This window comes from Microcaecilia unicolor, chromosome 10, assembly GCF_901765095.1.
Source record: "Microcaecilia unicolor chromosome 10, aMicUni1.1, whole genome shotgun sequence".
Lineage (NCBI taxonomy): Eukaryota > Metazoa > Chordata > Amphibia > Gymnophiona > Siphonopidae > Microcaecilia > Microcaecilia unicolor.
In genome coordinates, this window is record NC_044040.1 from 143,419,851 (window position 1) to 143,444,986 (window position 25,136).

At 47.2% G+C, this 25,136-nt stretch overlaps 1 protein-coding gene across 3 annotated transcripts in view; it reads left to right on the forward strand.

Annotated features, from left to right (window-relative positions):
* Positions 1-25,136, forward strand: part of GIGYF2 (GRB10 interacting GYF protein 2) — a 734,963-nt gene that overhangs the window by 25,748 nt on the left and 684,079 nt on the right. For 2 of the 3 annotated variants that reach the window (XM_030217173.1, XM_030217175.1), the window contains exon 2: positions 10,117-10,156. The exons of the other annotated variant lie outside the window; for it this stretch is intronic. The gene's annotated coding sequence lies outside the window, so the exon portion shown is untranslated. The remainder of the gene's footprint in view (positions 1-10,116; positions 10,157-25,136) is intronic. 3 annotated transcript variants of the gene reach the window in all.

The window sequence follows — 25,136 nt, forward strand, 5'->3', positions numbered from 1 at the left end:
CACTGACTGTTCTGTTGTTTGATGGAAGTTACAGAAAAAAGCACATATTCCTTGTCATCAAGCAGATGAATCCATTACGAGTGGGTTGTGTCCATCAACCAGCAGGGGGAGATAGAGAGCACTGAAAAACCGTAGTGCCTCATGGCCAGCTAGTTCCATCTGCCTGTTCAGTATTCTCTATCTCCCAGCAGGGTGGACGCAGCTTATTCAGCTCCTTCAGAAAATCTGCCTGGGGTGGCTCCTGTGCTGTTTGCCAGTTGTAGCAGGGGTGTTGTGGCTGGTGGTGCCCACTTTAAAGGCACATAGGTCGCCCTTTGCCTGCCTTACCCGGCCCCCGATGTGGATGTAGACACATAGGCTAGCCCTGTCCCTGTCTTTGCCCACGCTGTGGATGCAGGCACATAGGTTTGCCCTTTCACTGCCTTTCCCGTGCTACTGATCCTCCGTAGTGGAAAAAATTTGCCTCTTGCGCTGTTGCCTCTAACTTTCCTCACAGCGTTAAAAAAAAAAAAAAGTTGTGTTGCGCTGGTAGCGCTGCGATCCCAGAAAAGAGGTTTTCTTCTGATTGTGCAGCAGATCGGAGCTCTGTGGACGCGGTCCAGGGAGATAAGAGCATTTTGTAGCTCCTCCAGGGAGGGCCCCGCGTTTGGGACGATTTTGGCGTGAATCCGCCATGTTGAATTTCTCACCGTTTTCGGTGCTGTTGTTAAGCGCTGTTCCCATTGTGGCAAGCGCAGATCAGCAGCAGGGCTCTGTAAATCGTGCTCTTCTGACGTCAGAGCCGACCCGAGCATGGCGAGCGAGGTTTCTTCCCGCTCTGTGGAGCTGGCAGCAGGCGCCATTTTGGAACAGCATGGCACGACCCCCACTGAGGCGGAGGGGTTTTGAGCCTGGAGGGGAGCCTCGTATGGACAAGCGCAGAAGGGTGGATTCCCCTTCAGAGAGGAGCGCACCCCCTCCCGGGGTCGGGATGTGAGGAGTCTGAGGGGTCTGGCAGGCCCTCATGGTCTGGAGAGCCAGAGGAAGGTGCAGGATTGCCACTGGATCCAGATCGATCCTTCCGCGGTGAGGACTTTCCACCACGATGAGCTGCCAGCGCTTATTTCTGATGCCTTACAGGCCCTCTCTTCTACTACTACTACTACTATAAATCACTTCTATAGCGCTACCAGTCGTATGCAGCGCCTTACAATTGAACATGAAGAAAGACAGTCCCTGCTCAAAAGAGCTTACAATCTAAATCAGGACAAACAGACAGGATCAATAAGGATAAGGGAAGGACAGACAGAAAGACATATGGATAAGATAAAAGTGACAAGTCAGGAGTCGAAAGCAGCATCAAACAGGTAGGCCTTTAGCCCGGATTTGAAGGCAGCCAGGGATGGAGCTAGACGTAATGGCTCAGGAAGCCTATTCCAGGCATAAGGTGCGGCGAGATAGAAGGAGCGGAGTCTGGAGTTAGCGATGGAGGAGAAGGGTGCAACTAGGAGAGATTTGCCTAGTGAACGGAGTTCTAGGGAAAGAGTGTAGGGAGAGATGAGGGTGGAGAGGTAGTGAGGGGCTGCAGAGTGAATGCACTTATAGGTCAATAAGAGGAGCTTGAATTGTATACGGAAACGGATAGGGAGCCAGTGACGCGATTTCAGGAGAGGGCTGATATGGACATAACGACTTTGGCGAAATATTAGTCGTGCGGCAGAGTTTTGAACAGATTGAAGAGGAGAGAGATGGCTGAGCGGAAGACCTGTGAGAAGCAAGTTGCAGTAGCATAAGCGAGAGGTGATCAGAGTGTGGATGAGGGTTCTGATAGCGTGTTCAGAAAGGAAAGGGCGAATTCTGGCAATGTTATAAAGGAAGAAACAACAGGTTTTAGCAATCTGTTGAATATGGGCAGAGAAGGAGAGGGAGGAGTCGAAGATGACCCCAAGGTTGCAAGCAGACGAGACAGGAAGAATGAGCGTGTTGTTGACAGAAATAGAGAATGGGGGAAGGGGAGAGGTTGGTTTAGGAGGGAAGATAAGGAGTTCAGTTTTGGACATATTGAGTTTCAGGTGGTGGTGAAACATCCATGCAGCAATGTCGAGGCAGGCAGATAACTTGGATTGGATTTCTGCCGAGATTACTGGTGTGGAGAGGTAGATCTGGGAGTCATCAGCGTAAAGGTGATACTGAAAGCTGTGTGATGAGATCAAAGCACCAAGGGCGAAGCCTCCTCTGGTTATCCGAGGATGGCAAGTACTAAGAAGCCTTCTAATGCATTGCAAGCCCTCTCTATTGAAGATCCTGCGAGTGCTGAACTCTCCTCTGCTAATCCGAGGATGACAAGTGCTAAGAAGCCTGCTCGAGCCTTTCCTTTGCATCACGCCATCCAAGAGCTTATTTCGGCTCAATGGGCTGACCCCGAGGGGCCTTTGAAAGTTGCCAGGGCTATGGGGCAATTATACCCTCTAAGTGAGGAGCATTTGGCGCGCCTAGCTGTGCCTAAAGTGGATGCCCTTGTCACAGCTGTGACAAAGAGAACTACCCTCCCAGTTGAAGGAGGAGTTGCCCTGAAGGACATGCAGGACCGACGCTTTGAATCAGCTATAAAGCGGTCCTTTGAGATTTCAGGCCTATTCTTATGGGCATCTGCATGCAGCTGTTACACTGCCTGAGCCTGCCTCGCTTGGTTACAACAGGCAGTGGAACAGCCCGGAGATGGAGCGGAGCCCCTTGCAGAGGTGGCACCGCGGATGGAGTCGGCCTTGTCTTTCTTGGCTGACGCCCTTTATGATCTTGTCAGAGCTTCGGTTAAGCAGATGGCTGTGGCGGTGGCGGCTTGCCGCCTGTTGTGGCTACGGCATTGGGTGGCTGAAATGGCCCGTAAGCAAAGGTTGGTGAAGTTGCCCTTTCAAGGCCTTCTCCTATTTGATGAGGAGCTGGAGAACATTGTTAAAGGCCTGGCGGATGCTAAACCCCAGCGCTTACCTGAGGATAGGCCGTGGTCTTCCTCCAAGGGTCAGGCGGTTCCCTCCTCTTACAGACCTCGCTTCCGTGAAGCTCGAAAGTACCGCCCGGGGCGTTCTGCTGGGTTCACTTCATGTGCCCGTTTTCAGCAGAAGAACTCCTTTCGCTCGGACAAACGTTCCGCAGCAGCTGGCTCAAGGCCTGGAGTTCAAGGGTGACCCTCTCAGTGATGGTGCGCCGGCCCTCTCACTCCCTTTTATAGGAGGACGACTTTCCCTCTTTCACGAGGAGTGGGCCAAGATTTCCTCAGATCAATGGGTTTTGGACTTGATCAGAGATGACTACAGAATAGAATTCAATGCCCCGGTGAGAGACGTGTTTTGTGGAGTCCCGATGCGGTTCTGCCGCCAAAAGGGCGGCGGTAGAGGAGACCTTGCAAGGCTTGATTCACATAGGGTCGGTGTCCCTGGTGCCTCCTCCCGAACATGGCTCTGGCCATTACTCCATTTACTTTGTGGTGCCGCGAAAAGGAGGGTCTTTTCGGCCCATCCTAGACTTAAAAGAAGTCAACAAGTCCCTGAGAGTGCGGCATTTTCACATGGAAACCCTGCACTCCATCATTGCAGCGGTACAGCCAGGAGAGTTTCTCACGTCTCTGGACCTGAAAGAAGCTTACTTGCACATTCCTATTTGGCCCCCGCACCAGAGGTTTCTGCGGTTTGCGGTGATGGGAAAACATTTCCAGTTTCAGGCCTTGCCTTTTGGCCTCACCACAGCTCCCCGAACCTTTTCTAAGGTTATGGTAGTAGTAGCTGCTTTTCTCAGGCGAGAGGGTATCCGGGTTCACCCGTACCTAGACGACTGGCTCATCAGAGCGGACTCGGCCGTGGAGAGTCATCAGATAACAGCCAGAGTGGTCTCATTATTTCAATCTCTGGGCTGGGTCGTCAATTTGGCCAAAAGTCACCCGACCCCCTCTCAGTCTCTAGAATATTTGGGGGTCCGGTTCGACACAGCCTCGGGGTATGTGTTCCTACCCTAGCAAAGGCGGTGCAAGCTTCAGAACCAGGTCTGTCTGCTCCTGAGGATGCCATGCCCGCGAGCTTGGGACATAGTCCAGCTGTTGGGGTCGATGACGGCCACTTTGGTAGTGGTGCCATGGGCGAGAGTGCACCTGAGACCTCTGCAGTGTTCCCTGCTTCAACGATGGTCTCCAATATCTCAGGATTATCAATGCAGACTCACGTGGCTCCATGCGGCCTGGCTCAGTATGGAGTGGTGGCTCTCAGACAGTATGCTGCGGCGAGGAATGCTGCTAGCGCTCCACGATTGGTGCCTGGTGATAACAGATGCCAGCCTGAAGGGCTGGGGTGCACATTGCTGGGGAAGGCATGCCCAGGGTCTTTGGACACCCGAGGAATCGGAGTGGTCCATCAATTATTTGGAGTTGAAAGCGATATTCCAGGTGCTTCTGGCCTTTCAATTGACCCTGGAAGGATTGGCTGTCAGAGTTCTGTCGGACAACACGACAGCAGTGGCCTACATAAATCGACAAGGCGATACTCAGTGTCAAGCACTGGCCACAGAGGCCGCTCAGATATGCCACTGGGCCGAGCTACATCTGCAGTTTCTGTCAGCAGCTCACATTGCAGGTCAGAGCAACTTGCAAGCCGATTATCTAAGCAGGAATCAAATAGACCCAGCGGAGTGGGAACTTACAGACGAAGTATTCCTGCAGATCTGTGCCAAATGGGGGATGCCCGTAGTGGATCTTATGGCCTCAAGCGCAAATGCCAAAGTCCTGTGCTTTTACAGCAGACAGAGAGATCCTCGCTCGGCGGGGTTGGATGCCTTGGCTCAACCCTGGCCTCAGGGCCTCCTGTATGTGTTCCCTCCGTGGCCCTTGTTAGGGTGAGTACTCCTGCGGATTCGGCTACACCAAGGAGAGGTGGTTCTCATCGCCCCGGATTGGCCCAGGAGGCAGTGGTATGTGGACCTCCGGCGGATGCTGGTGGAGGCTCCCCTGCCGTTACCTTTGGTACCAAACCTGTTGTCACAGGGACCGGTAACCATGGAGGACGCCTGCCGCTTTGGTCTTATGGCATGGCTATTGAGAGGGTGCATTTGAGAGACAAGGGTTATTCCAGTAAAGTCATTTCCACTCTCCTACAGGCCCACAAGCATTCCACTTCTGTGGTGTATGCCAGGATTTGGCGCCGATTTGAGGCTTGGTGTGCTTCTAAAGCGATCACACCCATGCGGGCTTCTGTCTCGCTGATACTTGACGTTTTGCAGGATGGTTTACAAAAAGGCCTTGCATGTTTTTGAGGGAAGGTCGCGGGCCTCTCTCTGGCTGCTTGTCCGGATGTGGCACAGTTGCTCAGAGTGGTGCTTCGGCTCCGTCCTCCCGTGCAAGCTCCTTGCCCGGCCTGGAACCTGGGGTTAGTTTTAACGGCCCTTCAGTGTTCGCCCTTCGAGCCGCTTAGGCAAGCTTCGGAGAAGAATGTGACCCTAAAGACGGATTTTTTGGTGGCCATTGCATCGGCGAGACGGGTGTCTGAGCTCCAGGCGCTGTCCTGTCGAGACCCATTTCTGCAATTCTCAGAGTCCGGAGTTATGGTACGTACTGTGCCGTCCTTCATGCCTAAGGTGGTTTCAGCGTTTCACCTAAATCAGCCTATTTTCCTGCCCTCCTTTTCTAAAGAGGAGTTTCCAGAATCCTTGGGCAATTACACCTCTTAGATGTGCGAAGGGCTCTGTTGCAGTATTTGCGCATGTCAAATGCCTTTCGGAAATCTGATCATCTTTTTGTTCTGTTATCAGGTCCGCACAGAGGGTCTCCAGCATCTAAAGCCACTATAGCCCGTTGACTCAAGGAAGCTATTTTTTCAGCATATCTGCTGTCTGGCCGGCCTCCGCCTGAAGCCTTTAAGGCACATTCCACAAGAGCGATTTCCTCTTCCTGGGCTGAAACTGGAGCACTCTCTCTTCAAGAGATGTGTAGTGTAGCTACTTGTGCTTCTAAACTCTCTTTGCCCAACATTACAGGCTGGATGTGGCTGCCAGGAGAGACGCGCATTTTGGAGCACAAGTGCTGGCGCGTGGTGTGGCTTGTTCCCACCCTATCTAGGATTGCTTTGGTTACGTTCCACTCGTAATGGATTCATCTGCTTGATGACAAGGAAGGGAAAATTAGGTTCTTACCTTGGTAATTTTCTTTCCTTTAGTCATAGCAGATGAATCCATGAGCCCTCCCTCAGTGGTTCATTATGTGATTGATCTTGATTTTATGTTCAGTTTTTCCTGTAGATATGTTGCCTCATTGGGAGAAGTTGGAAAACAAGTCTTCAGGATTTCTGTTCTGTTACAGGAGGTTGAGTTCGTCCCTCCTTTGAATTGTTGCTCCTGTTCTGGGGCGTTCATCCGCGGTGAGGAAAGTTCATGTTATTATATGTGGCGGTGTCACACTGCTTTGAAAGCTTCAAATACTGAAGCGGCAGATGGAGCTAGCTGGCCATGAGGCACTATGGTTTTTCAGTGCTCTCTATCTCCCCCTGCTGGTTGATGGACACAACCCACTCGTAATGGATTCATCTGCTATGACTAAAGGAAAGAAAATTACCAAGGGTAAGAACCTAATTTTCCCTTAAGTGTCTCAACCTTTTCTTCTCTGATAACTGAGGGGCCGATGGAGAAAGCCACTACCAGCTCAGTCGTTCGTGTGTGTACGTGCATGAGCAATACAAGAAGGAGGTTGAGCTTGGTTTTACCGCACACGGCATACATGGCTTCACATTGAATGAATGCATATTAGGCTATTAAGTATGCACAGTGATTCACCAGAAGAAAACATGGCCTCTGATGTTAACACACAAAGTCAAGGGCAGGAGTTTACCAACCTAACCTCCCTTCCTGGTTAGCCTTCTGTTTTTGCCAACCCCTCTCCGTTACCTAAATAAAAACAAATTCACTAGTATCTAGGTCACCCTCCCCCTTCCCCATCACTTTAAAAAAGCAATGCCTGGTGTCTGTTGGAACCTCTCCCTCTCCACCCAACCTGACTTGCTTTTTTTTTTTTTTTTTTTTTTACATTTTTTAAAAGTGTCTAGGGGGGATTCTCCTTGACCCCTTGCTCAGGCTTCCTTTAGCTCCATACTTTAAACCAGGTAGGAGTAATGCCCATTTGCTCCTTCCTCGGTGGTGCCCTTCCCTTATATAGCAAACTGGTCTCACCTGGTGCAGCATACGATTTGAATTCACAGTAATGTTCATGCTCATTGTACATAGCATGCAATGGTAAGTTTGGCAATATAATTTTGCAGTAAAGATGCAGCTCTACTGCGAGGCTTTCTGTATTGGCCCCTGAGGATGGAAAAGCAGTAGCGAATGAGCTGGAAGGTACAGAGTAACCACACACCTGCAAACGCAAGAATTTCTCTTATTAAATGCAATGACATATAGGCAGTCTTACCCTTTACTATGCTATACTTGAAACCTTTCTGATTTTTTAAAAATATTCTGCGGATTTCTTGCTGCTAAGCATATGTTCTGGTACCTGTCTACATGCAATTTTGTTCAGCATTCTAATTGTATAACTTTTGCACTTGTATGTGCACTGTGTGAAATTGCACATGTATGTTATAGAATACTAAAGTTACTCTTGCAACTTAATCCATAATTTGTGTTAATTGGCACGAATTGACTTAATTGTTGTAGGCTACTAATCTAAGGTAGCGCCTAAATTCTTTTGTGTGCACCTGCTGGAGGTGGGGGGTGTACGTGTGAGTGAAGCATAGGTGGGTCCCATATATACATGTGTAAGTTATAGAATACTTAATGAAATAAATAAAAAAATGGAAAATAAGGTGATACCTTTTTGAACTGGGTTAACTTAATATATTATCACCTTATTTTCCTATTTATTACCTTTAAAGTGGCAACCATGCTACTTTACGCAAAAATGCAACATCTAAGCATATGGAGTTACGCCTGCTGTATGTTGTTAAGCGCTTGCATCTAAATGTTGTGCTTAAATGATGACTTACACTTTATAATGGCCTCCGGGCACCCAGATGTGTTACACATACTACTACTACTTATCATTTCTAAAGTGCTACTAGACGTACGCAGCGCTGTACACTTGAACATGAAGAGACAGTCCCTGCTCGACAGAGCTTACAGTCTAATTAGGGCAGACAGGACAAACGAGCTAAGGGAATATTAAAAGTGAGGATGATAAAATAATGGTTCTGAACAAGTGAATAAGGGTTAGGAGTTAAAAGCAGCATCAAAAAGGTGGGCTTTTAGCTTAGATTTGAAGACAGCCAGAGATGGAGCTTGACGTACTGGCTCAGAAGTCTGTTCCAGGCATATGGTGCAGCAAGGATAAAAGGAACGGAGTCTGGAGTTAGCAGTGGAGGAGAAGGGTGCAGATAATGATTCAACAAACAGTAGAATGTTTTGGATGAGAATCACCAAAGAGATTACCCAGTTAACGGAGTTACCGGGAGGAATGTAGGGAGAGATGAGAGTGGAGAGGTACTGAAGAGCTGCAGAGTGAATGCACTTATTGGTCAATAAGAGGAGTTTGAACTGCATGCGGAAACGGATAGGAAGCCAGTGAAGTGACTTTAGGAGAGGGCTAATATGAGCATAACGACACTGGCGGAATATTAGTCGTGTAGCAGAATTTTGACAGATTGAAGAGGAGAGAGATGGCTAAGTGGGAGACCCGTGAGAAGCAAAATGCAACAGTCTAAGCGAGAGGTGATAAGAGTGTGGATGGGGGTTCTGGTAGTGTGCTCAGAAAGGAAAGGGCGAATTTTGCTGATATTATAGAGAAAGAAACGACAGATTTAGCAGTCTGTTGAATATGTGCAGAGAAGGAGAGGGAGGAGTCGAAGATGACCCCAAGGTTACGAGTTGATGAGACAGGAAGGATGAAAGTGTTATCCACAGAAATAGAGAATGGGGGCGGAGGAGAGGTTAGTTTAGGGGGAAAGATGAGAAGCTCGGTCATGTTTAGTTTCAGATGGCACTGTGACATCTAGGCAGCAATGTCAGACAGGCCGGCTGATACTTTGGCCTGGATTTCAGCTGAGATTTCTGATGTGGAGAGGTAGATCTGGGAGTCATCAGCATAAAGATGATACTGAAAAACCATGGGATGAGATCAGAGTACCAAGGGAAGAAGTATAGATGGAGAAAAGAAGAGGTCCCAGGATAGATCCCTGAGGTACACCAACTGACAGTGGGATAGAAGTAGAGGAGGATCCACTAGAGTATACACTAAAAGTACGCTGGAGAGATAAGAAGAAAACCAGGAAAGAATAGAGCCCTGAAATCCAAGTGAGGACAGCGTATCAAGGAGTAGGCTGTGATCAATAGTGTCAAAAGCAGCAGATAGATCGAGAAGGGTGAGGATAGAATAGAGACCTTTGGATCTGGCCAGGAACAGATCATTGGAGACTTTCGCAAGCGCTGTTTCAGTTGGATGAAGGGGACGAAAGCCAGATTGAAGTGGATCAAGAATAGTTTGAAAGAGCACTTAGTGTCCACCATTTCATGCATACTTTGGTGCCTAAATGTTGGTAACCTGTACAGAATTGCCCTGTGTGTACCTGCGATAGAGATGATTTCTTTAAATGTGCATGTTTCAAGGGGTAATTTTATAAGGCCTTTTCTGTATGGGAAAACTTGCTTTTTAAATGCCCCAAAAAAAATCTTTTATAAAAATTGCACAGTGGATCTGCTTGTAGGTAACCTTGAGGGCTTAGTATGTGCAGTTATAAAATGTGAGTAATGCTTAGAACAACACGTACACGTTTATAATAAGTTGAGTAAATGTAAGTGTGTGTGTTTGTTCTGGGAACCTGTTTTAAAAAGGCACATGAGCAATTATGTCGCTTTTTTTTTTTTAATAAAGATTTCTGTGATATCCATGCATAAACAAACGGTCCTGAGTGTGGTTGCTTTCAGGATGGGCTAGGAAGTGAAGCCACTTAATGAATCCTGGTGTAGATTCTGTGAGTTGTGTTGAAGCTTGCTCAGACTATGAAAAAGTAATGGTCTTGCAGTGGAATTGTATGCCAGTTAAGAATTTAGAACATGGAATATAGCACTTCACTATTTCAAATGCACACAAGGTGAATCATTTGCATTCCTTTTTAGATCTTTCCTGTGTGCTGCTCCTTGTCTGTGGCTCAGACAGGTAAGTAGGTGGCTGGCTGTTTGAGTCCATGTGGGATGGTATGAACTGGAAAATGTGGTCTGCTGTTCTGCTTTGTGTTCCAAAGGTTTTTTATCATCCACTTTGCCTGTATTTATGGTCTGCAGACAGTAGGTCAGCAGGCACAGAAGTTGATAACCATCAAAATTAGAAAGCCACACTCAACATGTATGTTACAATATTTTAGCAAACGTAACAGCAAGAGGTGATTCTCATCCAAAACATTCTATTGTTTGTTGAATCATTTAAGCTGCTTCCATACAATTTCCCAGGATACTTTGGAACTTTCACAAATATCCTAACCTAGAATATGATCTGATTGGGTCAAGTAACCTGTGGTATTGTGGGACATTAGGCTAGAGGGATTTGGAGATTGTGAGGTAATATGCTGCTCTTGGAAGCCATTAAGTTGCAGGGGAACCTGCTGAAAGAATTAAAAAAAAATAATGTGCAAGTTAAGTTATACTGTGCAGCTTTTCTTAAAACAGATCAAATAGTTCAGCAACAGCAGAAAGATGACTCTTTGACTGATGGTTTAGAAATTTGTTTTGAATATGAACCAGTTTTTAGCTTAGTTTTATTTTTTTGGATAACAGTGGGATACAAGAAAGCATAAATAAATAAATAAATAGGAAATCTGGCCACTTATGATTGTCTACCCAAAATAACTTTTCTACTGCTTATTCAATTTCATTTAGATTTGTGCCACAGACAAGATCCATGATTCATACTTTTCACATTCCTCTCAATGTTTCTGCTATATAGCTTATCTTTTTTAAATTTACTTTAGTAAAACAATTGAAATTGTAGGGAAATCAGCACATATTTGATGTTGCCAGGCATTTTTTAAAGTCATTATGATATTGGCATTGAGTAATTTTAATGCTGCCTTGTAATTTGTTGGTGCCTGAGGTTCCAAGTTTTTAATTGGGAAAAAATTGTTTAATGGGCACTGCCTTTCAGTTGAGGATGTTAAAGCGGTGAATGCATGTTAATAAGACCATTGTCATAGCAATGTGCAAACCTCTGCCTCTGTACCAAAGGAGGAAGTAAGGCATGAAATGTTAACAATGTCTTAAATTTTATTCTGTAAAGGGCGGTAAAAATTGAGTGATCTGCATAAAAAAGTAGTAGAAATGGAAATAGTATTGCTGTAAAATCTGACACTTAGAATCCAGAAACTGTGCCAATTCTTGGCAGTTTTTTTGTAATCCACTGTGTAGGCCAAATTTGTTTCCTGGAGTAAAATGGTCATCTATAAATTATTTAGTATAATGCTAACTCTCTCTATAAGAAATACTTATACTTGTGTACAGCACTTACTTATTCAGACTTAGTGGTGAACACACGCTTTATGAGCTTCCCACAGTTGGGCAGATTTATTTAACAGGGACTGTATTGAAGTCTGACATCAGTACAGACAAAGTGGCTTACTGTCTTTCCAAGCCCTAATTTAAAATGGGATATAAAATATTAACTATTTTTAATGAGAAAAGTCCTGGATCTGTAGTAGTCATGGAAGAAACTGACTTGGATTTAGTGGTGGTCACAGATGAGGTGCATGGAGAACTACAACTGGGATATAATTTTGTCTGACTACAATTTCTCTAGGAAAGACAGGATAGTAAGAAGGGAGGTGTAGAGGCACTATATATGAAAAAGCAAAAAAAATAACCAACTACTGCCCGATAGCATCTATCCCTCTGGTAGTCAAACTGGCGAAAGCGTGGTAACCAAGCAACTTACCGACTACTTAAACAAATTCTCAATACTACACAGACCTCGCAATCAGGATTTTCGCTCCAATCACAGGACCGAAACAGTACTAATTACTCTCCTAACCAAATTCAAACAAGAATTGCAACTGGCAGAAGCATACTTCTACAATTCGACATCTAGTGCGTTCGAGCATGGTAAAACCATAAAATACTACTAAACATACTAGAATACTTTGGGATTGGTGAAATGTACTTAGTTGGATCAAGGGTTTCCTAACCACAAGAACATACCATGTAATATCAAATTCAAACAATATCACCGTGGAAAACAGAATGTGGAGTACCCCAAGGATCACCACTGTCGCCGACCCTTTTCAACCTAATGATGACCCCATTAGCCAAATCCTTATCCAACCGAGGCTTCAACCCTTACATATACGCAGATGATGTCACAATATACATACATCCCTTACAAACACGAGCTAACAGAAATTAGCAACGAAATCAAACTCAGCCTGCAAATCATGAACTCATGGGCGGATGCATTTCAACTAAACTCAAATGCAGAAAAAACACACTGTCTCATCCTCTCATCCCATACAACATGAACAAACCCACCAATATAAACACCCCAGATTACACCCTTCCTGTTTCAGTCAGCCTGAAAATTCTCAGGAGTTACAATCGACCGAAACCTCACACTAGAAAGCCAAGCAAAAACTACAACAAAGAAAAATGTTCCACTCAATGTGGAAACTCAACGAGTAAACCTTTCTTCCCGAGGGAAATATTCCGCAACTTGTACAATCAGTGGTACTAAGAGGCATATTTTCAAAGCACTAGCCTTCCAAAGTTCCATAGAAACCTATGGAACTTTGGAAGGCTAGTGCTTTGAAAATGAGCCCCTTAGTCACCTAGACTACTGCAATGGAATCTATGCGGGATGCAAAGAACAAATCATAAAGAACTCCAAACTGCTCAAAACACCGCAGTTAGACTTGTATTTGGAAAAACGAGATTCGAAAGCGCAAAACCCCTACAAGAAAAACTGCATTGGCTCCCAATCAAAGAACGTATTGCGTTCAAAATCTGCACTCTGGTTCATAAAATGATCTACGGTGAGGCCCCGGAATACATGGCAGACCTCATAGGACCTACAACCAGAAACACAAAAAGATCAACACGCACATACCTAAATCTCCACCTCCCAAGCTGCAAAGGACTCAAATACAAATCAACCTTAATGGGTGTAGTTTTAGTTGAATTAATTTTCATAAAATTGTTGTGAAAGGGGAGGGTACTAGTACAAGGTAATTTCAATTTGCGGAGTGTTAATTGGGACACCCCCGCTGCAGTGCCTGTTTAGAAATAGGGGGATTCTGGTTTCTGTGCAGGGAGAAATGTTCCAGCAGCTGGCAACAGAACCCATACAGGATGGGGCAGTATTAGATCTGGTACTTCTAAATAGGAGAGTTTCTGTGGGTGATTAATCTGGGATCCAGTGACCATCGGATGGTGGTGAAAGTTCTTGCCAACAGCAACCAGTTCCTTATCCTGCTAGGCCAGTCCAGGCAAGTGGGTTGTGTTCCTCAGCCAAGATGAGGCAGAGAACACCTGATGTTGGTGAAATATTTGCTAGTATAAGGATTGGTGCAGTCCTGGAACTTGTCAGTATGTTGTGCCTCCATCAGATGTCTGCAGTCTTGATTGGTGTAGCAGACCTCATCTGTCATCTCTTCCGATCTCCATAAGGTGCTAGTCATGGCCTGTGTCTTAAGGGTTCCAAGCTAGTTCCTGACCAGATGCTCTCGGGGTCAGTCCATTGACCGGTTAACTACAATGGTGGCCAAATTCAAGGATCTGTTATGTGCTAAGAATTTTTGCACTGTAGTGTAGGGTCTGCTTATTCCCCCATTTGGATTACTGCAACACATAGGTTGCCCCAATTGCTTGATCTTTTCTGATACCCAGGTGCTGTTGCCTCAGCTAATCACAGGGGCTTCTTGATCTAGCCACATTCCATAGCATCCTATAGACCAATCCAGAGACAGGTGGGTTATGTCCATCCACTAGCAGGTTAGATAGAGAGCAATCTTTTGGCTCTCCATATATGGTCACGTGCAGTCACCCGATTCCTCAGTATTCTCTCTATCTAGCAGGTGTAGGGTCACAACTTAGCAGCTCTGCTTTGCTCCTCTCCTACTTTGTGGGGTTGTCGAGCTCTGCTCTCTCCCACTTTGTGGGTGTAGTTGAGCTTTGTTTTAGTCTCCTCTCCTACTTTGTAGGTGTAGTTGAGTTAACCCCAGGGTTTGAGGGCTCTCCCAAGCTTGGGATCGAGCGGGGCACACTTGGTAGTACCAGGTCCCTCCCTTCCTCCCCCCTCCTGCTGGAGCTGGTGCAACGTGAGTCTTTTCTCCTGCTGAAGCAAAAAAAAAAAACCAACTGAAAGGGAAACTACAGGACAGCATAGAATAAAAGAGGAACAGAAAATTTGCTCACTTCAGACAGATTCGTTGCAGCTCCGGATTTCAGGTACGGAGGGCTTGCGGGAGGGAGTCCCTGTATGACCGACATGGCGTTTGTCTCCCCGGACTGCGGTCGTGCGACAATGGCAGATGCGCGGTCTTCCTTGCCGTTGGCCATCCGTTCCTGCCCTTTGGACACCGTTTTTGGCGTGCCTCCCGCGCTGCCCTCCCTTTTCCAATGGGCGTCCGTGAAAGGGCGGCCCGTGCCGCGAGCACCGTCCAGTTTTCTATGGTGGCTTGTGTCGCAGTGGATTCCTGGGCCGCGATGGGTGCCCGTCCTCTGATGGCCACTCAGGTAGCGCTAGCTGCCCCAAAGAGGGGCGGATCGGGAACAAAAAGAGCGCCTTCCTTCCCGCGCAATTCTTCCTCGGGAAGACGCAGCGGGCGCCATCTTGGATTCTCGTAGCTCTGTTTCTCCGCTTCAATCAGCTGTTCCTGAGAGCCTTTCTCCTCCTGAGCCCTGTTTGGCGGTGGGATCGGAGCTTGAAACTACTTTATTCCCTGAAGTTGTGCTTTTATTGCACCCGACTTTTCAGCTTACAAGGGCTGGGACTATCCGGTCTGATAGGGCTTCTGAAATTTCTCATAGCGCCCTAGAGTAGCCCTCCTACCTCTAGATGTAGAGTCTATTTTTTTTTTCTGCGGTAGATGAGGGCAGATTCTCTGAGATTTCCCAACGCTCCGGTGGGAGCACGCTGGAGGACGGTGAGATCTTCTCTGTTGGGACAGAGGATCCTACTGCTGTCCGCCTTTCCCACCAGGAGGAGTTGCCTAATCTTGTTGTGAGGGCTCTAGAGTTTTCGGAAGATATCTGCCCCAGAGAGTGAGCCTTCCTCTTCGGTGGTTTCTTCTATCATGTCGGCTAGCAGGCGTCCGCCTAGAACCTTATATGTCCTTGAGGCAATGTAGGGCATTGTTGTGGAACAATGGGATGCTCCGAAGACAGGCCTTTGGGTCGTTAAGCCATGAAGTTCTTAGACCCCCTCCCTGAGGGAGAGTGCGAGTCCTGGCGCCTTCCTACTACTACTACTATTTAGCATTTCTATAGCGCTACATAGCGTACGCAGCGCTGCACAAACATAGAAGAAAGACAGTCCCTGCTCTAGAGCTTACAATCTACTGTGGACTTTCTGATCACAGCCGTGACGAAGAAAATGGCTTTGCCCGTGGAAGGTAGCACCGCCCTCAAGGACCCTCAAAACAGGAGCCTGGAAGCTTCCTTAAATTTGGCCTTTGAATCGGCTTCCCTGTGTATGCAGGTCGCTGTGTGCGGCTCCTATGTGTCCAGGGCAAGAGGCTTCCTCTGCAGAGGGTTTGATGGCAGCTGGACCAACATTGGAATCCGGAAGGGCCTATCTGGCGGTTCTCCTATAGGATGTCCTTTGAGTCTCTGCTAAGAAAGTGTCCTTAGTGGTTTCTGCCCGCCGGCTGTGGCTTCACCATTGGGCAGCTGACACATATTCTGATAACCGATTGGTAAATTAATTTTTTGGGTAAGCTCATATTTGGAGTCGAGCTGGACAGAATAGTGTCAGAGCTGGGAGATGTCTAGGGCAAGGCTCCCACAGATCAGGTTTTGGACTCCGCTTGGAGCCGTGTTCGGGATGCCCGCTGGTATCGTCCGGGCAAGACTGGGTCCTACTTCAAGCAGAGTTCTCATCATAGTCAGCAGTTCTTTCGTGGAGGCCGCCGTTCCGCCGATAATTCCTCCAGGGCTGCCCCTGGGGCTTCTGTCCAATGATGGGGTCTTGGCCGAGATGGCTGCAAACTAGAGTTTTGCCGTTCCCCGAAGGACTTATACGTGGCCTCTCCTTGCAAGTCTTTTAGTAAATGCGAAGTGGTCAAGCTGACTCTGGACAATTTCAGGCAAATTGGCGCAGTCATGCCTGTTCCGGTGGAACACTGTGGCACAGGGCGCTATTCCCTTTACTTTGTAGTACCAAGAAAGGAGGTTCTTCTCAGCCTATTCTCGATCTCAAGGAGTCATTAAGACCTTGAGAGTGAGTTACTTCAGGACGGAGACCCTTCAGTCGTTTTTTTGCCGCCGTTAAGAGGGAGAGTTTCCATAGCGTCCTCAGATCAATCCAGAGACTTGTGGGTTATGCCCCTCCTCTAGCAGGTTAGATAAGAGAGAACTCAGAAGTTTGCTACAATAGAGCATGTGCAGCCAGCCTCACTTCAGTATTCTCTCTATCTAGTAGGTAGAAGGGAGCATAAAGTGCAGCTCTGTGGCCTGAGGCTCCTATCCCGTTCCCTCGAGTGTGTTGAGCTTTCTCTGGGGTTGAGGTGCTGGAGCACATTCTGGGATACACCTGGTGGTGCCAAGTCCCTACCCTTCTCCCCCTGTCAGCCTACTTAAATTCTGTTTAGGATTTTGGCTGTAATCCTCTCCTGTCTCTTAAAAAAAAAAAAGAACCAGATGGAACAATTCTCGTCTAGCCTCATTTTGGCTTGCTTGGCGCTTGGAACAATTCTCCGTTCAGCTTAATTGGAACGTGAGCAGGGCTGGGACTGCGGAGAAGGTAAGGCTTTTGGGTCTATGTCCGTTCCGTTGGAGTCCGTTAAGCGCGGCTCGCGCTGCGGGGCACGGTGGCACGTCGCTTCCCTGCGAGTTTTGTTCCTCGACGGTAGTGAGTCATAGTGCGGATCAGGAGATCGTGTGTTGGGCACCACGGTGCAAAAAGGGATCGTTTCTCGCTTGGCGGGAAAGTCTGTGACTGGAACGGTTGATCCGCCGACACCATTTTCTCGCTAGCGCCGCGGTCTCAGGATGCAGCGGCGGGATCTGCTGGGGCTCCCTCCGACAGAGAAGCCTCAATTTCTCTCCCAGAAAAGGCTATTATGGGGGCATTTCCCCCGGAGTTTGTACTCTTTTGCTCAAAGCGTTTTTATTGCGCTCTGAGGGAGAGGGGCAGGAGGCGGCCATTTTCGAGGCTCTGCTGCCTTGTGCTCTGCGTTCGTACAGAAGCCGCCTAAGATGGCCCAGTTGGGTTTAAGGGGCTGGTAGAGTGGAGGAGTAGCATAATGGTTAGTGCAGCAGGCTTTGAACCTGGCTGTCTGGGTTCATTTCCCTCTGCTGCTCCTTCTGTCCGTGAGCAAGTCACTTAGCCCTCCATAATAACCCTGGGACGACTTATGGATTCGGAGGGTGTCCCAGGGTCAGGAGAATCCTTTTCAGGGCACCTTGAACAGAGGGAGTTGCCCGCAGGTGAGGGAGTTGACCTCACCACGACCAGGCTCTTTAAAGGGAAGAACTGATTCCGTTCTTTATACAGGCATTGTAAGTGCTAATTTTATATCCTCTGCGGTTAGCTCTTCCATTTGGTCGGGCACTAGGAGCCGGCGGAAGCCTGTTAGGTTCATGAGGCTATTCTGTTCTTGGGTGTATGTGCGCGCTTGATTATTAGAATTTGTATGCGCTACCAAACACTTGCAGCACTGAACACCTGACATTTATTTTATTTATTTATTGCATTTGTATCCCACATTTTCCCACCTATTTGCAGGCTCAATGTGTCATAAAAAGACAGTCCCTGCTCAAGAGCTTACAATCTAGTATAGCTCCATCTTTATTGCCACTCCACATGGCACTGCTGAGGCCCCAGTGCTCCCCTGGGTTCTGATGTGCTTGCAATTCAAGCAGTTTTATATGTAGATCTTTCAGGAATGTGATTGGGAAACTAGTATGGAGCACTCCAGTTTCTGCATATTGGTTTTCCACAGCTTTGAGTCTTCCTCAGCTTTCCAGGGGCAAGGTAGGTGACCCTTTAGTCCCCTGCAGCTGTGCCGTGACAGTGAGAGCCTTATGCTGCTGCTTGGAAAGTACCGCCTATCTGAAAGTCTCCTGGTAGATGCCTGTGCTTCTCGAGGTGAGTTACAGTAAGACTATTTCTGGACCCTCCTTGAGGATCTCAAGGAGTCATTAAGACCTTGAGAGTGAGTTACTTCAGGACGGAGACCCTTCAGTCGTTTTTTGCTGCCTTTAAGAGGGAGAGTTTCTGTCTGCTCTGGGCATAAAGGAGGCTTTTTTGCTCATTCCAATTTGGCCTCCTCACTGCTTTGCAGGCCTGAAGCGCCATTTGGGCTGGCCACAGCGCCTCAAACCTTCTACAAGGTGATGGTTGTCATAGCGGCTTTTCTCCATAAAGTGGGCATTCTAGTGCTCCCTTACCTAGGCGACTGGTTGATCCGGGTCTCATCCTTCAAGAAGGTGTGGCCTCGGACAGGGTGCTCTCCCTGTTGTGATCCTTGGGTTGCATCACCAACCTGGAGAAGAGCTGGATGATGCGTAGTCATTCTCTGGAATACCTAGGTGTGCTCTTAGATTCTCGGGTAGGCAGAGTCTTCCTTCCAGAGGCACGACAGCCAAGCTGCAGGCTCAGCTCTCCAGCATCTTGGCCAGGTCAGCGCCATGAGCCTGGGACTTCGTCCAGCTTTTGGGATCCATGACGGCCACCATGGAGGTAGTGTAGTGGGCGAGGTCCCACATGAGACCAGTACGGCATTCTCTGCTCAGACGGTCTCCGGTGTACTAAGATTACTCCCTGCTTCTCCCGCTGGAACCCGCAGTCCGGAAGGGTCTGCGTTGGTGGTTGTGGCCAGACACTCTAGGGCTGGGCATGCCCTTGACGACGCCCGTGTGGCTAGTAGTCACCACGGAGGCCAGTCAGGTTGGGGAGCTCTCTGCCAGGGACGGACGACGCAAGGGATTTGGTCTCCTTCGGAAGCGTGTGGCCTATCAATCTCTTGGTGTTGAGAGCGGTTCGGCTGGCCCTGCGGGACTTTCTGCAGCTTTTGTGTCGGAAGTCAGTGCGCGTCCTATCCGATATTGCGACGGCAGTGGCCTAGGTCATCAGGGAAGAACCAAGGACACTTCCTTGGCCAGGGAAGTGATGCGCTTGTGCCTTTGGGTGGAACAGCATGTGGAGCAAATGTCGGCAGCGCACATTGCAGGATCCCTGAATGTTGAGGCAGACTTTCTCAGTCGGCATGTTTTGGATCTGGGAGAGTGGCAGCTCTCAGACCTGGCGGTCTCGTGAATCATGAGTTACTGGGGCTTGCCGGCCTTGGCTTTGATGATGGCCTCGGCCAACTCCAAGCTCTGAGGTTCCTCAGCAGAGGCCGGGATCCTCAATCTCTAGGCATCGATGCCCTCCTTCAGCTTTGGCCTGTGGGAGAGATTCTATATGTGTTTCCCTCGTGGCCTATGTTGGGCCGAGTTCCTGGCATGGATGGCTCGGCATCCAGGACGAGTGACTCTGGCGGCTACTAACTGGTTCAGACGCCCGTGGGCTGCAGATCTGATTCGACTTCCTGGTCGAAGAGCCTTTGCGTCTTCCTCAAGTCGAGGCCTTACTACTACTACTACTATTTAGCATTTCTATAGCGCTACAAGGCATACGCAGCGCTGTACAAACATAGAAGAAAGACAGTCCCTGCTCAAGAGCTTACAATCTAATAGACAAAAAATAAATAAGTAAGCAAATCAAATCAATTAATGTGAAGGGGAAGGAAGAGAGGAGTGGAGGCGAGTGGTTACGAGTCAAAAGCAATGTTAAAGAGGTGGGGCTTTCAGTCTAGATTTAAAGGTGGCCAAGGATGGGGCAAGACGTAGGGGCTCAGGAAGTTTATTCCAGGCGTAGGGTGCAGCGAGACAAGGCGCGAAGTCTGGAGTTGGCAGTAGTGGAGAAGGGAACAGATAAGAAGGATTTATCCATGGAGCGGAGTGCACGGGAAGGGGTGTAGGGAAGGATGAGTGTGGAGAGATACTGGGGAGCAGCAGAGTGAGTACATTTATAGGTTAGTAGAAGAAGTTTGAACAGGATGTGAAAACGAATAGGGAGCCAGTGAAGGGTCTTGAGGAGAGGGGTAGTATGAGTAAAGCGACCCTGGCGGAAGATGAGATGGGCAGCAGAGTTTTGAACCGACTGGAGAGGGAGAGGTGACTAAGTGGGAGGCCAGCAAGAAGCAGATTGCAGTAGTCCTAAACGAGAGGTGACAAGGGTGTGGATGAGGGTTTTGGTAGAGTGCTCGGAAAGAAAGGGGCGGATTTTACGGATGTTGTAAAGAAAGAAATGACAGGTCTTGGCAATCTGCTGGATATGAGCAGAGAAGGAGAGAGAAGAGTCAAGATGAACCCAAGGTTTCGAGCTGAGGAGACAGGGAGAATGAGAGAGCCATCAACAGAATAGAAAACGGGGGGAGCGGGGAGGTGGGTTTGGGGAGGAAAATAGAGAAGCTCGGTTTTGGTCATATTTAATTTCAGGTGGCGTTGAGACATCCAGGCAGCAATGTCAGACAAGCACGCTGAAAACTTTGGTTTGGATGCAAGGTGAGATATCAGGGGTAGAAAGGTAGATTTGGGAGTCATCAGCATAGAGATGGTAGGAAAAGCCATGGGATGAGATTAATGAACCAAGGGAAGAAGTGTAGATAGAAAAGAGACCTTCTACGCCAGGGTCCAACTGTGATGGAGGATTGAAGTTTAAGTGTTTTTTTTCGGACAGTCAGAGCCACTATGTTGAGAGCGAGGAAGCGCTCCACCTCGACAGGCGTATGCCAGAGGTATGGTGCTCCTTTGAGGCCTGGGATACAGCGGGTTCCATTCCCCCGCTTCTGCGTCATTGGCTTCCATTTTGTCCTTCCTCCAGGAGGATCTAGAGAAGGGACTGTCTCTGATTCTCTTTGAGTACAGGCAGCAGCTTTGGCTTTGCTTTAGAAGGGTGTGTAAAGGGATTCTCCCTTGCTTCTCAGCCTGATATTGTGCGTTTTTTTTTTTTTTTTAAGGGCGTTAAACCAACCCCGCCTCCTCAGCGCTCCATATTCCCTTCTTGGAATCTTAGCTTGGGCCTACGAGCCCTTTCATCCCTCCATTTGAGCCTCTTTCTCGGCTTTCTCTGAGTGATCTGATTCTGAAAGCTGGTTTCTTGGTGGCGATCTCTTCGGCTAGAAGAGTTCGGAGATTCGAGCCTTGTCTTGTAGAGATCCATCCTTGCAGTTCTCGGAACCGGGTCTCTCTATTCGTACAGTGCCTTCCTTAGACTGAATAAGAGTAATCAAAGGTGTGAGAAAAATGTTAATAGTGGGGTAGCCAAAATGAAACCTTGTGGGACCCAGAAGTCACAGGAAAGACGTGATTGAACTTGATGATGGGCTACCTAATACGTGCGATTATGAGAACTTTGGAACCACCGGAGAATCGTTCCATGAATACCAATGACTGCAGATGGAGTATCAAGAGAATGATCTAGTAGATCAAAGGCAGAAGATAAATCTAATGAAATGACTACTTACAGCAAGGAGTCCATCTAAAGAAAGTTCTATGTTTAAACGGTTTTTATTGATATTGCAGCACCAGAAACATTGTCATATAAGACACTGCATATAACATTCATCAAACCTCGATCAAACTATACAACCATTCGTTAGTGAACATGTATCATTTTTGAATTTTTATTACAGTATTTTTTATTTACTCCCATCAGGATTTAATTATCCTCCCCCCCTCCCTCCCCCCCCCCCCAGACCTGGAGATCTATTCAGTAACAGCCCGTGGGGTTCACCCTGCATTTAAGAGTAAACTACAACTTCTATGGCTTAGACTTCGCAGATAAGGACCCCAGACAGCCAAAAATGTGACTTTGTTCTTTGCTTTTGACTAGTAACCACTTGTAACCACTCGCCTCACCTACCCTCCTCTCGTCCTTCCCGTTCACATTAATTGATTTGATTTGCTTACTTTATTTATTTTTGTCTATTAGATTGTAAGCTCTTTGAGCAGGGACTGTCTTCTTCTATGTTTTGGCAGCGCTGCGTATGCCTTGTAGCGCTATAGAAATGCTAAATAGTAGTAGTAGTAGTAGTACTTTGAGAGCCGGGATTCTCCAGCCTCCAGATACCAGCTGGTGCAACTGGTTTCTCCAGTGCCAATATGCTGGAGGATTGTTAATTTTCCAGTACTGTAAGATGCATTGGCCTGGTCAGTAAGCTCATCTTACGGAGCAGTATTGTTTCAAATCGATTCTGCCCTCTAAATGACCCTGGGGATGTCTAAAAGCAATGGTTCAGCTGTCCCCCAGGATCCGAAGCCCCAGCCGTTCCTCCAAAAACCTCGGACATGTGTCCAAAACCTTTTCAAGGTGAGGCAGCTCCAAAACATATGTAGCATGTGCCAGGGTCCTTTCCACATTTGAGATATTCTGGGCTCCGATTCCCTCCCATATGGGTTAGTTGAGCTGTAGTTACATATCCCCCTGTGAATACAGCGATAGGCACATTCTCTCAATGAGCATCAGAGATTGTAGTAGATCGGGTATCTTTAAATAACATAAAAATCAGACAAAAGATTGCCAATTAATACTGTCAGTACTAAGCATGATGTACTTAGGAACAACAAACATAGTTTGAAATGTCTATATGCGAATGCCAGGAGCCTAAGAAATAAGATGGGGGAGTTGGAATATATTGCACTAAATGAAAAATTAGATATAATAGGCATCTCTGAGACCTGGTGGAAGGAGGATAACCATGGGACACTGTCATACCGGGGTACAAATTATATCGTAGTGATAGGGTGAATCGGATTGTGGAGGGGTAGCATTGTATATTAACGAGAGCCTTGAATCAAATAGATTGAAAATTCTGCAGGAAACAAAACACTCCTTGGAATCACTGTGGATTGAAATTCCATGTGCAAAGGGAAAAGGATAGTGATAGGAGTGTACTACCGTCCGCCTGGCCAGGATACGAACAGACGGATGCGGAAATGTTAAAGGAAATCAGGGACGCAAACAACTGGGCAACACAATAATAATGGGGGATTTCAATTACCCGCATATAGACTGGGTTAATGTAACATCTGTACACGCAAGGGACATAAGATTTCTTGATGAGATCAAGGACAGCTTCATGGAACAGCTAGTTCAGGAGCCGACAAGAGAAGGAAAAATACTAGACTTAGTCCTTAGTGGTGCTCAGATCTAGTGGCAGGGGGGTAACGATACGAGGGCCGCTTGATAACCAGTGATCATAATATGATCGGTTTTGATATTGGCATTGAAGGAAGTGAACTAGGAAATCAAGTACGCTAGCGTTTAACTATAGAAAGGTGATTACGACAAAATGAGAAAAATGGTGAAAAAAAAGACTGAAAGGAGCAGCTCGCATAGTAAAAAACTTGCATCAGGCGTGGATGCTGTTTAAAAACACCATCCTGGAGGTTCAGGACAAATATATTCCACGTATTAGAAAAAAGGGAAAAAAGACTAAACGTCAGCCGGCGTGGCTAAACAGTAAGATAAAGGAAATCATTAGAGCCAAAAACAATCCTTCAGAAAGTGGAGAAGAGAACCAACTGAAAGTAACAGGATAGATCATAAGGAATGCCAAGCCAAATGCAAAGCGAGATAAGGAGGGCAAAAAAGGACTTGAGAAGAAATTAGCGTTGGAAGCAAAAATACATAGTAAAAATTTTTTTAGATACATTAAAAGCAGGAACCGGCCAAAGAGTTGGTTGGGCCGCTGGACGAAAATGGTGTTAAAGGGGCGATCAAGGAGGACAAAGCCGTAGCGGAGAAATTAAATGAATTCTTTGCTTCGGTCTTCACCGAGGAGGATTTGGGGGGGACACCGTGCCGGAAAGAATATTTGAAGCGGGGGAGTCGGAGAAACTAAACAAATTCTCTGTAACCTTGGAGGATGTAATGGGTCAGTTCAGCAAGCTGAAGAGTAGTAAATCACCAGGACCTGATGGTATTCATCCCAGAGTATTAATAGAACTAAAAAATGAACTTGCGGAGCTACTGTTAGAAATATGCAATCTGTCCCTAAAATCGAGTGTAGTACCGGAAGACTGGAGGGTAGCCAATGTTACTACTCCGATTTTTAAGAAGAGTTCCAGAGGAGATCCGGGAAATTATAGACCGGTGAGTCTGACGTCGGTGCCGGGCAAGATGGTGGAGGCTATTATTAAGAATAAAATTGCAGAGCATATACAAAAACATGGACTGATGAGACAAAGTCAGCACGGATTTAGTGAAGGGAAGTCTTGCCTCACCAATCTAATGCATTTTTTGAGGGGGTAAGCAAACATGTGGACAATGGGGAGCCGGTTGATATTGTATATCTGGATTTTCAGAAGGCGTTTGACAAAGTGCCGCACGAAAGACTCCTGAAGAAATTGCAGAGTCATGGAATCGGAGGTAGGGTATTATTATGGATTAAGAACTGGTTGAAAGATAGGAAGCAGAGAGTAGGATTGCGTGGCCAGTATTCTCAGTGGAGGAGGGTAGTTAGTGGGATCCCGCAGGGGGTCTGTGCTGGGGTCCGTTGCTTTTTAATGTATTTATAAATGACCTAGAGATGGGAATAACTAGTGAGGTAATTAAATTCGCCGATGACACAAAATTATTCAGGGTCGTCAAGTCGCAGGAGGAATGTGAACGATTACAGGAGGACCTTGCGAGACTGGGAGAATGGGCGTGCAAGTGGCAGATGAAGTTCAATGTTGACAAGTGCAAAGTGATGCATGTGGGTAAGAGGAACCCGAATTATAGCTACGTCTTGCAAGGTTCCGCGTTAGGAGTTAAGGATCAAGAAAGGGATCTGGGTGTCGTCGTCGATGATACGCTGAAACCTTCTGCTCAGTGTGCTGCTGCGGCTAGGAAAGCGAATAGAATGTTGGGTGTTATTAGGAAGGGTATGGAGTCCAGGTGTGCGGAT